Raw genomic sequence first — 14890 nt, 5'->3', positions numbered from 1 at the left:
GTGCATAGATTCCTGGAAAGTCACTGTAACCGGATGATGTCAGTATCCTAAAACTGGTTGAAACAAACAAACAAAAAGTACATTTGTTATCTTGCATATCAGGAAGTCCAGGGGCAGAATAGTTCCAGGGTTAATTCAGTGGTTCTGAATGTTATCAAAGCTCCAGGCTCTTTTCATCTTTCCACTGTGCTATGGCCAGTGTTTTGATTTTCCTTATCTTCGCCCTTCAGGTTTACAGTATAACTGCTGCAGATCCAGACATCACATCCTCACATGGGAGCCCCCATAGGAAAGAGAGGAAGAATTTTTCCTTTCTAACGTCTTAGTGGAGAAGACAACCATTCATAGACATCCCCAGCAAATTTCCCCCGCAGCCAGTTGTCTGAGGTTGAGTCACATTTTCATGCCATGCTGCAAAGAAGGCTGGGAAAGTCAAGTGTTTTAAAATGTATCTTAGGAAGTAGGCTCTGTGTAAGGAAAATGTAGGTTGGACGTGATTATTGGTAGGCAACCACTGGTGTCTGCCACCAATATTTAGGAAGTAAATATGATTAAATAGCGGTATTTATTTCTATTGCATGCTAATATTCTTAGCACCTATGGTGTGCAAGAAATGCCAACACAGTGCCCTTAAATCTACTGCAAGAGCAGCAAGTCCCCATTAATGCATGGTAGAGGTTTTTTTTTAAGATTAAAAAAAATATTTATTTTATTTTTTTTGAGAGAGAAAGCACAAGCAGGGGAAGGACAGAAAGAAGGAGAGAGAGAATCCCAAACAGGCTCCATGATGTCAGAGCAGAGACAAATGTGGGACTCGAGCTCATGAACAGCGAGATCATGACCTAGGCTGAAATCAAGAGCTGGATGCTTAACCAACTGAGCCGCCCAGGTGCCCCAAGTTTTTTTTTTTTTAACGCTCGTTTATTTTTGAGAAAGGGACAGGGTGTGAACTGCAAGAGAGGGAGAAGCTGTGAGCTGCGGAGGGGCAGAGAGAGAGGGAGACAGAGAATCCCAAGGAGACTCTGCGATGTTAGTGCAGAGCCCCACATGGGGCTCAATCACATGAACTCTGAGATCATGACCTGAGCCGAAATCCAGAGGCCCGCACGTAACCGCCTGAGCCACCCAGGTGCCCCTGCACGGTAGTTTTTATGACTGTATCAGGGAAGGTCAAGGTGTAGAGAAAAGAATCCAAGGCTAGAAGTCAGAGAAATGAGGATTTAGACCTGGCTTTGCCCCTTCCCAGCCTGACACCAGTGCAAGTAATCTTTCGAATTGTTGGTGTTCTTAATCTATAGTTATCTGTAGAATGGAGGTGTTTTGGTTGTCTTGAAGTGAATTCCCTTCATTTCAATAAGACCTCCTCAATTTTTTTTTTCATTGCTTGCCATCTTGGTAGGTCTGTGTCCTGCCCAGCTCTGGCCGAAAGGTGGGCAGAGGATCCCAGCTTGGCCGACTAAAACCTTCTCTTGATTCTGGATCTGTTTGCAGCTACTGCCTTCTTTTCTGGTTCCATTTTAGAGAGAAATGTCTCAGATATTTTTTTTTTTCCTCTTCTCCCATTTTCTCTTGACCTTCTCCCATTGGTTTTTTGCTCCCACTACATTATCTGAACAGCACTTCATTGTTGCCAGCCCTTAACATGTTGCCAAATTCAATAGTTAATTCTGTCTTACTTGACCTGTCACCCTATTCTGGCACAGAGTCTCTTGAAACATTTTCCTCGCTTGGTTTTTAGGATACAAGTCCCTTCTGGTTTACTTCCTGTTCCCTTACCCTTCCTTTGCTGAATCTCCTTTACGTCTCTAACCTGTCAATTCTTATGCCTCTTCTTATTCCCTGGGTGAATTCATCCAGTCCTGTGGCTTTAGATGCCACTTACAGAGGGACAATCCTCAAATCAATAGCTCCGGTTGGACCCTTCCCCTAAATTTTGGATTTATTTATTTATTTATTTATTAAAAAATTTTTTTTAATGTTTATTTATTTCTGAGACACAGCATGAGTGGGGGAGGGGCAGAGAGAGAGGGAGACACAGAATCAGAAGCAGGCTCCAGGCTCCAAGCTGTCAGCACAGAGCCTGATGCGGGGCTCGAACTCACGAACTGCAAGATCATGACCTGAGCCGAAGTCAGTTGCTCAACTGACTGAGCCACCCAGGTGCCCCTAAATTCTTGATTTATATATCCAACTACTGCTCAGGATGCACACTTGAATGTTTAATAGCCATCTCGAATTAATCTATCCCAAATAAAATTCCTAATTCCCATCCCAATTTCCATGTCTACCACCTGCCATATAACCTGTTCCACCTCATCATGATTAATAAAAATTCTGTCCTCCCTTATTGTCGTCTTGACATTATCTCATTATAAAGACAATCTCTTGTTGTCTTCTTGCATTTTTTTCCCTACTAGGTGGATCTTTAAAATTTAGATCAATTTGATTAGTTAAAAAAGTTCTTTGTTGGGGCGCCTGGCTGGCGCAGTCGGTTAAGCGTCCGACTTCAGCCAGGTCACGATCTCGCGCTCCGTGAGTTCGAGCCCCGCGTCAGGCTCTGGGCTGATGGCTCGGAGCCTGGAGCCTGTTTCTGATTCTGTGTCTCCCTCTCTTTCTGCCCCTCCCCCGTTCATGCTCTGTCTGTCTCTGTCCCAAAAAATAAATAAACGTTGAAAAAAAAAAAAAGCTTTTTGGAATTTTGATCAGAACTACATTGATTATATAATATAGTTTGAAGAAAATAAGCATTCTTACAATAATGAGTCTTCTCTATCCCATTCACAAACCCAACACAGCTTGCTGTTGGAAGGCATTTCATTTTGATGATCAAATTATTTATCGAATAAATATTCCTTAATACAAATACTGGATTTTCCTATATTAGTGATTGAAATTTTGTTTGAATAGGGAATAGTATACCATTTGTCTTTTTAAAGAGCTTCTAAATGAAAATTACCATAATGGCTGTTACTGTACTTTTTAAACAAGCAAGCATGTCTTCAATGACTGTATTTTACTTCCTTTATATTTAAATAATACTTCCTCATAATGTCAGTACTTTTTCATGCACCGTTGGCTCCTCTTTCTATTTTTTTGCCTACCTCTGTTAAATTCCATGTCTCAGGGAACCATTCTGGAATATTACTAAATCTTTCTTTCATTTCCATTTTTGGTGCTACTAACCTAACCCAAGCACTTGTTTTTTTGCAAGCTTGGCTTGAACAATTATCATTATAGTTTTCTAGTTGGTCCCCCACTTTCTTTTTTTTTCAGGCTGCTATCTTGTCCCCCCCACTTTCTTATAGTCTTTATTTGTCCTTAATACTACTGACATGTTGCTTTTTATTCTTTTTTTAGGTTTTTATTTAAGTTCCAGTTAGTTAACATACGGTGTAATATTAGTTTCAGGTGGATAATATAGTGATACCACACTTCTCACTTCTGTACAACACCTGGTGCTCACCACAAGTACACTCCTTAATCCCTATCATTTACTTAACCCATCCTCCCACCCACCTCCTCTTTGATAACCATCAGTTTGTTCTCCATAGTTGAGTCTGTTTCTTGGTTTGCCTCTCTCCTCTTTTTCCCCCTTTGCTAGTTTGTCTTGTTTCTTAAATTCCACATATGAGTGAAATCATATATTTGTCTTTCACTGACTTATTTTGCTTGGAATTATACACTCTAGCTCCATCCATGTCATTGCAAATGGCAAGATTTCATTCTTTTTGATGGCTAAGTAATATTCTTTTGTGTGTGTGTGTGTGTGTGTGTGTGTGTGCCACATCTTTAAATTTTTTTTTAACGTTTATTTATTTTTGAGAGAGAGAGAGAGAGACAGAGTGAGAGAGGGAGAGGGGCAGAGAGAGAGGGAGACACAGAATCCGAAGCAGGCTCCAGGCTCTGAGCTGTCAGCACAGAGCCCGATGCAGGGCTTGAACTCACAGTCTGAGAGATCATGACCTGAGCCGAAGTCGGATGCTTAACTGACTGAGCCACCCAGGCACCCCTATATATCACATCTTTATTCATTCATCAGTCAATGGATATTTGGGCTGCTTCCATAATTTGGCTATTATAGATGATGTTGCTATAAACATCAGGATGCATGTATCCCTTTGAATTAGTATTTTTGTATTCTTTGAGTAAATACCTAATAGTGTGATTGCTGGATCATAGGGTAGTTCTATTTTTAACATTCGAGGAAACTTCATACTGTTTTCCAGAGTGGCTGCAACCAGTTTGCATTCCCACCGACAATGCAAGAGGGTTCCCCTTTCTCCTCACCTTCACCAACACCTGTTATTTCTTGTGTTGTTGATGTAGCCATTCTGACAGGTGTGAGGTGATATCTCATTGTGTTTTGATTTGTATTTTCCTGATGATGAGTGATGTTGCGTATCTTTTCACGTGTCTGTTAGCCATCTGGATGTCTTCTTTGTAAAAATGTCTATTCATGTCCTTTGCCCATTTTAAATAGGATTATTCTTTTGGGGGGTGTTTGAGATTTAGAAGTTCTTTATATTTTTTGGATACTATTCCTTTATTAGGTATGCCATTTGCAAGTATTTTCTCCCATTCCGTAGGTTGCCTTTCAATTTTGTTGATTATTTCCTTCATTGTGCAGAAGCTTTTTTTTTGATGAAGTCTCAATAGTTTATTTTTGTTTTTTGTTTCCCTTACCTCAGGAAACATATCTAGAAAGAAACATATCTAGAAAGAAGTTGCTATGGCCCATGTCAAAGAGGTTACTGCCTGTGTCCTCCTCTAGGATTTTAATGTTTCCTGTCTCACATTTAGGTCTTTAATGCCATGCTGATTTTTAAATACTAATTTATATTGATGTGCCCCTTCTCACTAAGCTGTCAGTCATCCAACAGCATGGAACCCTAGCATCCATTTTCCACATCTAGAGTTAAACAAATACACCAAGATGACCATACTCCAAAGACGGAGCTGTAGAAAATGGAAAATAACTTGGGTGCTTGATGATATTGTTGAGCCCCGGTTCAGTTTAGCCAGAAACCTAGACTTCTTGCTATTCAAAACAACAATTTTCATTACCAAATCGAGCTGGAATTTACTGATATATGTTGCTAAAACCATCCTAAGTGATATAGGTCTCACACTGATACTGGTTGATGGCCAAGACTGCATGGAAAGAGCTTTCCTTGGTAGGTTCCTAGTGTGAATTAGGAGAACCTGGTAATCAACTCACGGTTCTCACGGGCAATAAGAAGATGAACAGTGGGGTTTAATAACTGTAGCAAGGAAACCTGTAGCCAGGAAGCCTCCAGGTCATACAAGCCAGGACTGGGTCATGGGTGTGAGAAACAGGATGATCATGATTGCAGTGGTGTTGGGCAGTCAACTCTAAGGGCCACAACATTTGTATATAATTGAACAGATAGTGATATGAATTGTTTTGTTGGATTTTTTATTTTAAGGCTCTTAAAATGTCTGATTCATAATTTCATAGGCTTTCAAACTGAAAACTCAGTGCAGTCGCTCCCCAGTATGGCGGTTCACTCATTGAAATCACCTGAAGAACTTAAAAAACAAACAACTGAGCAAACTCCCTTCCTCCCCAAAGATTCTGATTTATAGATCTGATATAGGGTCTAGGAATCTGTGTTTAGAAAACATTTCTCAGGGCTTGGCAATTACTCCTTTGAAGATTATCTAGTCCAGTCCTCTTTTTTGCATATTAGGAAAACTTTTAAACACGGGAGGTTCAAGTGACATGGGTGCTTTTCCTACTTTTCCAGCTTTTCCTAAGCAGGTACCAGTGAACATATCCAGCTACCAGCTATATCATCCAACTAAAACTTTCTCTGGTGTCTGAGAGTCACCCTTAGAGAGCCTCAATAACGGATTCTATTCAGTTAAGAACAGCGCTTGCTTTTCTTATCTTTTGCCTCTTTCTCTTACAAAGAGGAGAGTAAACAATATCAGCTTAATTGCTTAATTAAGGGATCTGGTTAGACAGAATCTAGTGAAAGCAGGTTTCATTTAAATCAGAACAATAATGACTTAAGTTTTCTGCTGGAGGAAGACAGAGAGTGAGGAAATTGCTTTTATCTATACAAATTGAATTTATCTCAGCAGCTTCCTCTTAGTTCTTCAAGAAGGAAATACAAGATTTCGCTAACTTAAAAAGTCTCATAATTACTTATTTGGAACTAAGGTCATGTGGTTGTCATGCTTGATTGTGTAAATAGTGTGTCTTTTTTTTTAACCTCCCAAATCATTGGCAGCATTTAAGAAAAAGAATTCTATATACCTTCCTGTAATATTTATATTATTTTCCAATTTAAAAATTCCTTTTCCATCACAATAAAAGATTGTTTAAACTTATCAAAATCACTTTGATTTTACACCTACAATCAGGATCCTAACATCTCGATTTTCGACACTTATAAATGCTTTAATAGATACATGGACAGTAATTTAGTTTGACTTAAATGTAATAATCGAGCCCATTTATCTAGGCTGACAAGATTTCATTTCCTAATGATCTTTTATTGTAAATTTATTTGATTTCCTTTAATATATTATCTCATTTCTCATCGCCTTTCCTTTAGAAAAAATATGAATAATTTTGTATGGAATTATGAAGACTTGGCCTTGAGCTGACAGCAGCTCTGAGAAGCACTGAATATCTCCATCCTTAGAACAAATTACATAGTTTGATAACAAAGTCCTGAGAAGAAAGCAACATTAGTTTATCAAGAAGTTCTTCTAAAAGATGCCAAGAATTGTACTTCTAGGGGCTCTTGCTTTCCTTGCAAGAAGGGGAACCAAAATAATTAGGCCAAGCTGACTCCTTTTCTACATTTCCAACTGCCTATTTGAGCTCTGAGTATCCCACAAGCAACTCACATTCAACATTTGGTTTTAAAGCCAAACTTACCTTCTTTTCTCCAAAATGGCCTCTCCTTCTAAATTTGTATTCACATTACATTTACATTAATGATGTCACCATCCATTCAGTCAACCTGAAAGATTCCAAGATATTTCAGAGACCTCTCACTCTCCAAAATAGTCATCTGGCACAATGCCTTCACTACCACAAATTCCAAATGGTTCTCAAAACTGTCCCTACTTCTCCATTCCTTCTGCTGTTGTCCTCTTGATTCTGGTCTGGACAGTAACTACAACCTCCTCCTTGGTTCTCTGCCTCCGACCTCACCTCACACCACCCATCACCTGTGCTAGTGCAACACTTATCCTGAGGGGAATACCAGTTGGACTTAGCTCCTTATCTGAATACTCTTTTTTTTTTTTTAAGTTTATTTATTTTGAGAGAGAGGGAAAACACAAATGGGGAAGGGACAGAGAATGGGAGAGAGAGAGAGAGAGAGAGAGAGAGAGAGAGAGAGAGAAGAATCCCAAGCATACTCCACACTGTCAGTGCAGAACCCAATGCGGGGCTCGAACTCACAAACTATGAGGCCATGACCTGAGCCGAAATCAAGAGTCAAATGCTTAACCGACTGAGCTTCCCAGGCATCCCTCTGAATAATCTTCACTGGCTCCCTATTGCCTGCAGGACTAACTTCACAGTCCTCAGCAAGCCGTATGAAGCCCTCCAAGGACCTCATTCAGCCTAGTTCTCTGGCTTCATCTTGTGTCACTCTTTCCCTAGATCTGCTCTCCTACCTCAAACTCCTCTCCATCTTTAAAGAATAAACTCAGACACCCCCTCCTCTGATGATGCCCAGCACAGGTAGCCTTGGTCTCCACTGCACTTTTAAGTCCCCTGTTTGCCTCTAAGGTACTGTTGACTCAATGCTGTGATCATTCACTTATGTCTCTCTCACCAGACTGTAAGATCCTCAAGAGGAAGTACTGTATTCCATTCATTATTTTCTCTCTTCCTAGATGTTTGGCATACTAATCACATAATGGATATTCATTGAATGAAGAGTTGAATGACTGAATAAGCTCCAAAGGGCTGTTTAAATTATTTTCTTTGGCTGGATGTCTTACTGTTGTCTCTATGAAGCATAACTAGAATTTGGTATTTGTTACAATTATATTTGTTGAAATGGTATTTGATCTGTCACAACTCCATAGTAGAAAGACATGCCAAAATAAGATGGCAATTTACAAACTTGTAGTTGTAGTATAAACATAGGCTATTTGCAATTTTAATACTTTTTAAAATATCTTATTGCAAAACTATATTTTCTTTCCCTTTCCTGCCTCACCCCTTTTGTAAACACCCTACACATGTTTGTTTGTTTATGTTGTATAGAAGCCTTCTGTATTGGTTTCCCCTCAGGTTTATTGAGATGTAATTGACAAATAACACCGTGTAACTTTAAGGTGTACAATGTGATGAGTTGATATGCATACATATTATGAAATGATTATCACAGTAAGGTTAGTTTATACATCCAGCGTCTCACATCTGTGTGTGTGTGTGTGTGTGTGTGTGTGTGTGTGTGTGTGTGGAGAACATTTAAGATCTACTCTCTTAGCAAATTTTAAGTATTCAATATATGGTATTGTTAACAACCATATTGGGTTTTGCAACAACCCTTCCTTTCTGCAGAATTGGGTTGGTAAGCATCACATCCACTACACCCAGGATGTGAAGCAACTTGAACAAACATATGCAATCAAAATGCTGTAGGTATTTTTGTGAATGGAAAGAGAGCACTACTAAAATCTGCTTCTTTGTTTATATCCCATCTTGTTTAAAACAGACTTAAAACAGTTGATTGTGTTTAATACAGTACACACTCTTACTAAAGGAGAAAATACCCTGGATTTATAAGTAATTTTTTTTTTTTTACAATATAGGGCAAACAGGAAAAAAGTCTAAAAACTACTTGCCCCTCATCAAGAAGCAACTTAATTTTATTTACAGTTATACTGTAACCTTTTCCAGATCCACTTGATATTCAGCTGAGTTTGGAGATTACATAATACACACTTAAGATTTGAGTAGGAAGCTTGAGAGATTTCCATTTATGGCAAATAAAATCCTTATTTTCTTTTGTTTTTGAACCTCTAGGGTTGTCTTAAGGAAACCTTAAATTTGAAAAACCAAAAGCAAAATTAATTTAAGTGTTATATTATAAATTATAGAGCAAAATAATTATATACTTGAGAGATCCTAAAAGTTCAATATGGTTGTTTTGTATTTTTTAATTAAAATTTTTATTTTTTTCACTAGCAATTTAAATATAAGATTTAAATAATTTAAATAATCCATAGAAGGGCATTGCATATTACAAAAGCCCGGGGAATAACTAATATGGCAATAAAACTAATTTTTCTTCTTTTAAAAAAATCAGCTCTTGGTTTCAGAGGGAAGATGGATGATGATTTTATTAAAAATATTTTTATTATCTTGGTATTCAAGGCCCTCCACAGTGTAACCCTGAGCAAACCTTCTTTGCTGTCAGCACATCTGCTCTTGGAAGAACTCATCATTGCATTCTTGATGACTCCACAGGATCCTACCCACCCCTCCCTCAGAGCACTTCATCCCCTCAATTAGAGCTTTTTTTTTTTTAATTTTCTTCTTTAATATTTATGCAGTTTTGACAGACAGAGTGCGAGTGGGGGAAGTGCAGAGAGAGAGGGAAGACACAGAATCTGATGCAGGCTCCAGGCTCTGAACTGTCGGCACAGAGCCTGATGGGGGGCTCAAACTCATGAATCACAAGATCATGACCTGAGCCGAAGTCAGACACTTAACTGACTGAGCCACCCAGGCACCCCTAGAGTTTTTTTTTAACTTTACTTATTTATTTTGAGAGAGAGAGGGAGAGAGAGAGAGAATGAATGAATGAGTGGGAGAGGGACAGAGAGAGAGAGGGAGACAGAGAATCCCAAGCAGGCTCCAAGCTATCAGCGCAGAGCCCCTCGTGGGGCTCAATCCCCCAAACTCTGAAATCATGACCTGAGCCAAAACCAAGAGTCAGACACTCAACTGACTCACCCACCCAGGTGTCCCTCAATTAGAGTTTTCTAAATGCCATTTGATTGTCCAGCTAAGCTGTAAGCTTCTTAAAATTATTTTTTCCCTCTTTTTGTTGATATATACATGAAATGTACTAATACAGTGAAACCTTGGTTTGCGAGCATAACTCACATGCTTGTAATGCAAAGCACTCGCATGTCAAAGTAAATTTCAAGAACCATTGGCTCAGTTGTGATCATGTGACGATCAGCATCAGGTACTACTCAAATTGGAAGACATTGCTCATTGTTATCAACTTAAAATTTATTAGAAATGTTTGCTTATCTTGGAGAACACTGGCAGACCAAGTTACTCACAATCCAAGGTTTTACTGTATTTAGTGTGCAGCCTGATGGTTTTTTACATTTCCACCCAGATCAAGATACAGAGCATTTCTAGCATTTCAGGATGCACCTTTGAGCCCCTTCTTATTCACTACCCCACCCCCACTCTTCTGACTTCCATCACAATGGATTTTTTTGGCTTGTGCTTGAACTTCATAAGAATGGAATAATATTGGGTGTACTCTTTTGTGTCTGATTTCTTTCTCTCAGCATTATACCTTTCAGATATATCCATGTAGTTGAATGAAGCAATAATTTATTCTTGCTATTGTTGTATAATATTCCATTATAGGAATGTTCTAAACATACTGCAATTTATTTATCTGTTCTACTGTTAATGGGTATTTTGGTTCTTTCTAAGTTATTGCTATTATGAGAAAGCTGCCACAGACATTTTTGTACATTTCTTTGGGTAGATATATGTTCTCATTTCTCTTAGGGACATATACCGAAGTGGCTGTTTTGGGTCATAGCATGGGCATTTATTTGGCTTTAGTAGTTTAGTAAATATTGAGAAATAACTTTCCAATTTGTACCAGGCTTTTGCAGGGCTAACAGTTTCTGTCATCTTTATATCCTCAGGGCCTAATATTTGGCACATAGTAGGTGTCCAGCAAACACTTATTGAATGACCAGATGCTGAGAGGTAGCAGTAGGCATTCTTTGGTTGTAAACAACAGAACTTCCACCCACATTGTCCCAGATTACCTTCTCTTCTGTGTGAAGTCATCACCTTGCATAGCTCACAACTATCTTCAAAATCTCTTGCAGGTACATTTGCTTGGTCATATATGAACCCTATGTGCAAGGGAATCTGGGAAATATAGTTTCAATTTTCAGCCTCTATAATACAAGAAGTATGACGGAGGGTTTAGAGACAATATAGGATGAGCCATTATGCAGATTCTGATACAGAAATTAAAGGGTGGGCTGGAATAAAGTAAAAAAAGACAGAAGCTGGAGCAGCTTTGGGGGTCTAGATGACAGAAACCAACTGACATTTCTTTTAGGGATATTGTTCTTCCTTTTATGATAGAGATTCAGAGTCTTGGAAAGGAGTGTCCAGGCGGCAAAGATCAGGTCACATGCCCATTTCCTGGGTAGGAGAGGAATGGGCTGACAGTCCCACCAAAATAGCATATAATAGTGAAGCAGTTCTCCAAAAGGAAATGGGATGCTATTGCCAAGAGGAAGGGAAACGTACTTTGGGGAAAAAACCCCACAGATTCCCACTACAGGTTAAAAAAAAAAGGAATTAGAGTTTGAATATCAAACCATGTTTCACCCGTTCTGCCTGAGGACCAATATCCCCATGAATTATAGCAGTTAGAGACAAAGGGGATTTAGAGAGGTCACTGTATGGGGTCAGGTATATTATGCGATAACTTACATACTAGAAACTTACCTTTTTTAGATGGAGAGCACTGCAATCAAGATATGGAATATTTCCTTCACTCCAAAATTCCCCATGTCCCTTTGTGATCAATTCTCTCCCTCATCCCTAGTCCCAGCCCTTGGCAGCCACTGATTTGATTTCTGCACCTATGGTTTTGCCTTGTCCAGAGTGTCCTATAAATGGAAATAATAGTTTTGAGTCTGACTTCTTTCACTTAACCAGAGATCGATTTGTTCAATGGTTTTCAATCTCTTTTCCCCTCTGCTAGGAACATTTTTTTAGCCCCTAAACAAAGTTTTGTGCAGAAACTTAATATTTGAGACGGATAGAAATGGATTGCTTTCATGAATGATGGTGAGGAGCCCAAGTGCAATGTGTCTTTGGATGAAGCGAGGACCTTGTAATTTGCTCACAGAGTTTTATTTTCCCCTCGTATTCCATAGTTACAATCCATTGAGAATGGCTGTGCTTTTTTCAAGGTAGGTTTCTTGTTGCAGAAATGTTTACAGACCAATTTCCATGGAGGAAGACATGGCCTGGGAAAACTATCAGAAATGCTAAAAAATGTCTAGTCCTTAAACTTTTGTTAAAGTATGAGTTCTTACTTAGTTGATTTTCTTGCGAAAAATGTCCAGTTCAGGTCCACTAGGTGTCAGTTACCATCTCTTCCATCTTTTTTAACCTGCTTCTTATTAACGCCACTGTTAACCATTAGAATGGCAAGTGTCCATGTATCACCCATCCAAACAAACGTGAAGGGAAGACTCTGCAAGATCCGTCTTCCAGACCCATGCTGTCCCAAGGGGCAGTCATTAGCCACACACAGCTACCGAGTATTTGAAAAGTAGCTAGTCCAAATTAAGACGTGTCATACGTGTAAAGTACACACTGGATTTGTAGGCTTTGTAAAAAAAAGAATATAAAAATATCTTGTTAGTAATTTTTATATTGAATTTTGAAATGGTATCTTCAAGCTATTGGGTTAATGAACATTATTAAAATGAATTTTCCTTCTGTCTTGTTACTTTTTAAGGTGTGACTACAAGGAAATTGAAAATTACGAGTGCAGCTCATGTTTGTGGCTTGCATTATATTTCTATGGCACAGCACTGATGTGACAGATTGCTGATTATACATTTTGCATAAAAGACCCCAAGAAAGACCCCAAATCTATACTTCTCCAGGCTGGATCTCAGAGATCAGGAGACACTCAGGCCACTTCCAGTTTTGTGAACTTGCTAGTCAGTTTAAAACTGGGAAATGTCAAAAGTGACATAAATGGTTTTATATTTTCATGGTGCAAAAAACATTTTTTAACGTTTATTCATTTTTGAGAGACAGACAGAGGGTATGAGTGGGGAAGGGGCAGAGAGAGGGAGACACAGAATCTGAAACAGGCTCCAGGCTCTGAGCTGTCAGCACAGAGCCCGACACGGGGCTCAAACTCATAAACTGTGTGATCCTGACCTGAGCCGAAGTCGGACGCTCAACCGACTGAGCCACCCAGGTGCCCCATGGTGCAAAATTTTATACTTAATAAATCAACACTTTTAATATAAAAATACATCACAATGTCACATAACTGTGCCAGCCCTAAGATAAATTTAGGATTTATAAGAAAGAGAGCAATGGAGGTAACATGGTCAATTGGACCACAATTTGGTCAATTGCAGCATAGTTTGAAAGCTAGTAAAGGAACTTCTTCCCACTTCTTGATTTCTGTAAGTTGCATGTATAATCTTCTTTGGAGATGACTTCAGAAGGCTAAATTGTGAATGTGAGGCCTGGGCCCAATGGTCTGCCTGCCACCATCCCACCCCACCCCAGTGTTGACAGGCCCTGTCGTCCGTCTTTCTCAGACATCTGCCACTTGTTCCTTCCATGTGCCAGGCTGTCCACCACACACTTTGCAATATTGATCTGAAGACTTGCAAAATCTGCAAAAAGCAAAAAAAGGTGTCATTGTTAGAAAGTAAAAGAACAACTACTAATTCTCCCCCAAACTCCTCTCAGCAGCGATGTCCTTGGAGGGAGTCGGGTGATAGAAGTTTGGGGAAGAAAGGAAAATAAATGATAGAGGAAGGGAGTAACAAGAAATAAATCCCCTGTTGCTTGTCTACATACAGCTCAACTGTCCTCACCTGTATGGCATCCAGACTCATCCACAAAGCTCTTTTCCAGGAACTGATTGTTTGCCTCTGTGTATGCTAGACTGCCCCAAATTAGAGGCATTTAAAAAACTATCTGGAGGAGCAGGAGGAAAGCTATAGCTAGTGCCTTCCATGAGAGCACCACCTCCCAGCTACAAATTACTCACTTTAAACCCTGCATTAGGCGGATGCTGCTTTGCCAACTGGGCTCTCAGGTTTTTATTCTTCTCCATGTATATGTCGTTTACGCCTGTAAAGTTGGGTTTTGTTTTGTGACTACGTGAATCGGAGCTAAGGGAGTTTCTTTTTTTTCTGTGACTGGAGCCACAGTGAAGCATTCCAGCACTTTATACACTTCTGCGCTGTGTGGGCAGAAAACAAGGCAGAGGGAGCTCTTGAATGCACTTTTCACCTGGTTTAAACAAGAGCTTTGATTTCTCCTTCCTCTTAATCATTATTGGGCTTGAAGTGAAAGCAGGATTCATGGAGTTGTTAAGAAAAAGTGTTATAGGATCCTTGGCTTTTAACACTTCCGGTTATGGCTGAAACAATCACCCAGGACTCCTGGAATGTGGATGGTAGAAATACTGGTGGTCTTTCAGTGTAGGCAGGTTTTCTATTCTTTTCTGACACACCTCTGTATGTTGGCTAATGATAAAAGCCAGTGAGATATTTTCTTCACAAAAGCAGAGCTGGTTGGAAAAGCCTTCTCAGACATTTATTCACCCAACATTTCCTGATCTTCTACTGTGTGTTTGTGCACAGAAAAAACAAGTGGGGAGGCATGAGAAAAAGGACAAATGTGACCCAGCTCCCAGGTGGCCCCCAGCTACACCTTGAAGGACAGGTAGCTGTTAGCCAGATGACAAAAGCAAGCAGGTAGGATTTTTAAAAATAGACTTTATTTTTGATTTTATTGTTTTTAGTTTCAAGTTTTCATTTAAATTCCAGTTAGTTAACATACTATGTAATATTAGTTTCAGGTGTAGAATTTAATGATTCATCACTTACAACACCCAGT

This window comes from Leopardus geoffroyi, chromosome D2 (assembly GCF_018350155.1).
Source record: "Leopardus geoffroyi isolate Oge1 chromosome D2, O.geoffroyi_Oge1_pat1.0, whole genome shotgun sequence".
NCBI classification, from domain to species: domain Eukaryota; kingdom Metazoa; phylum Chordata; class Mammalia; order Carnivora; family Felidae; genus Leopardus; species Leopardus geoffroyi.
Note: the sequence above shows the minus strand (reverse complement) of the source record.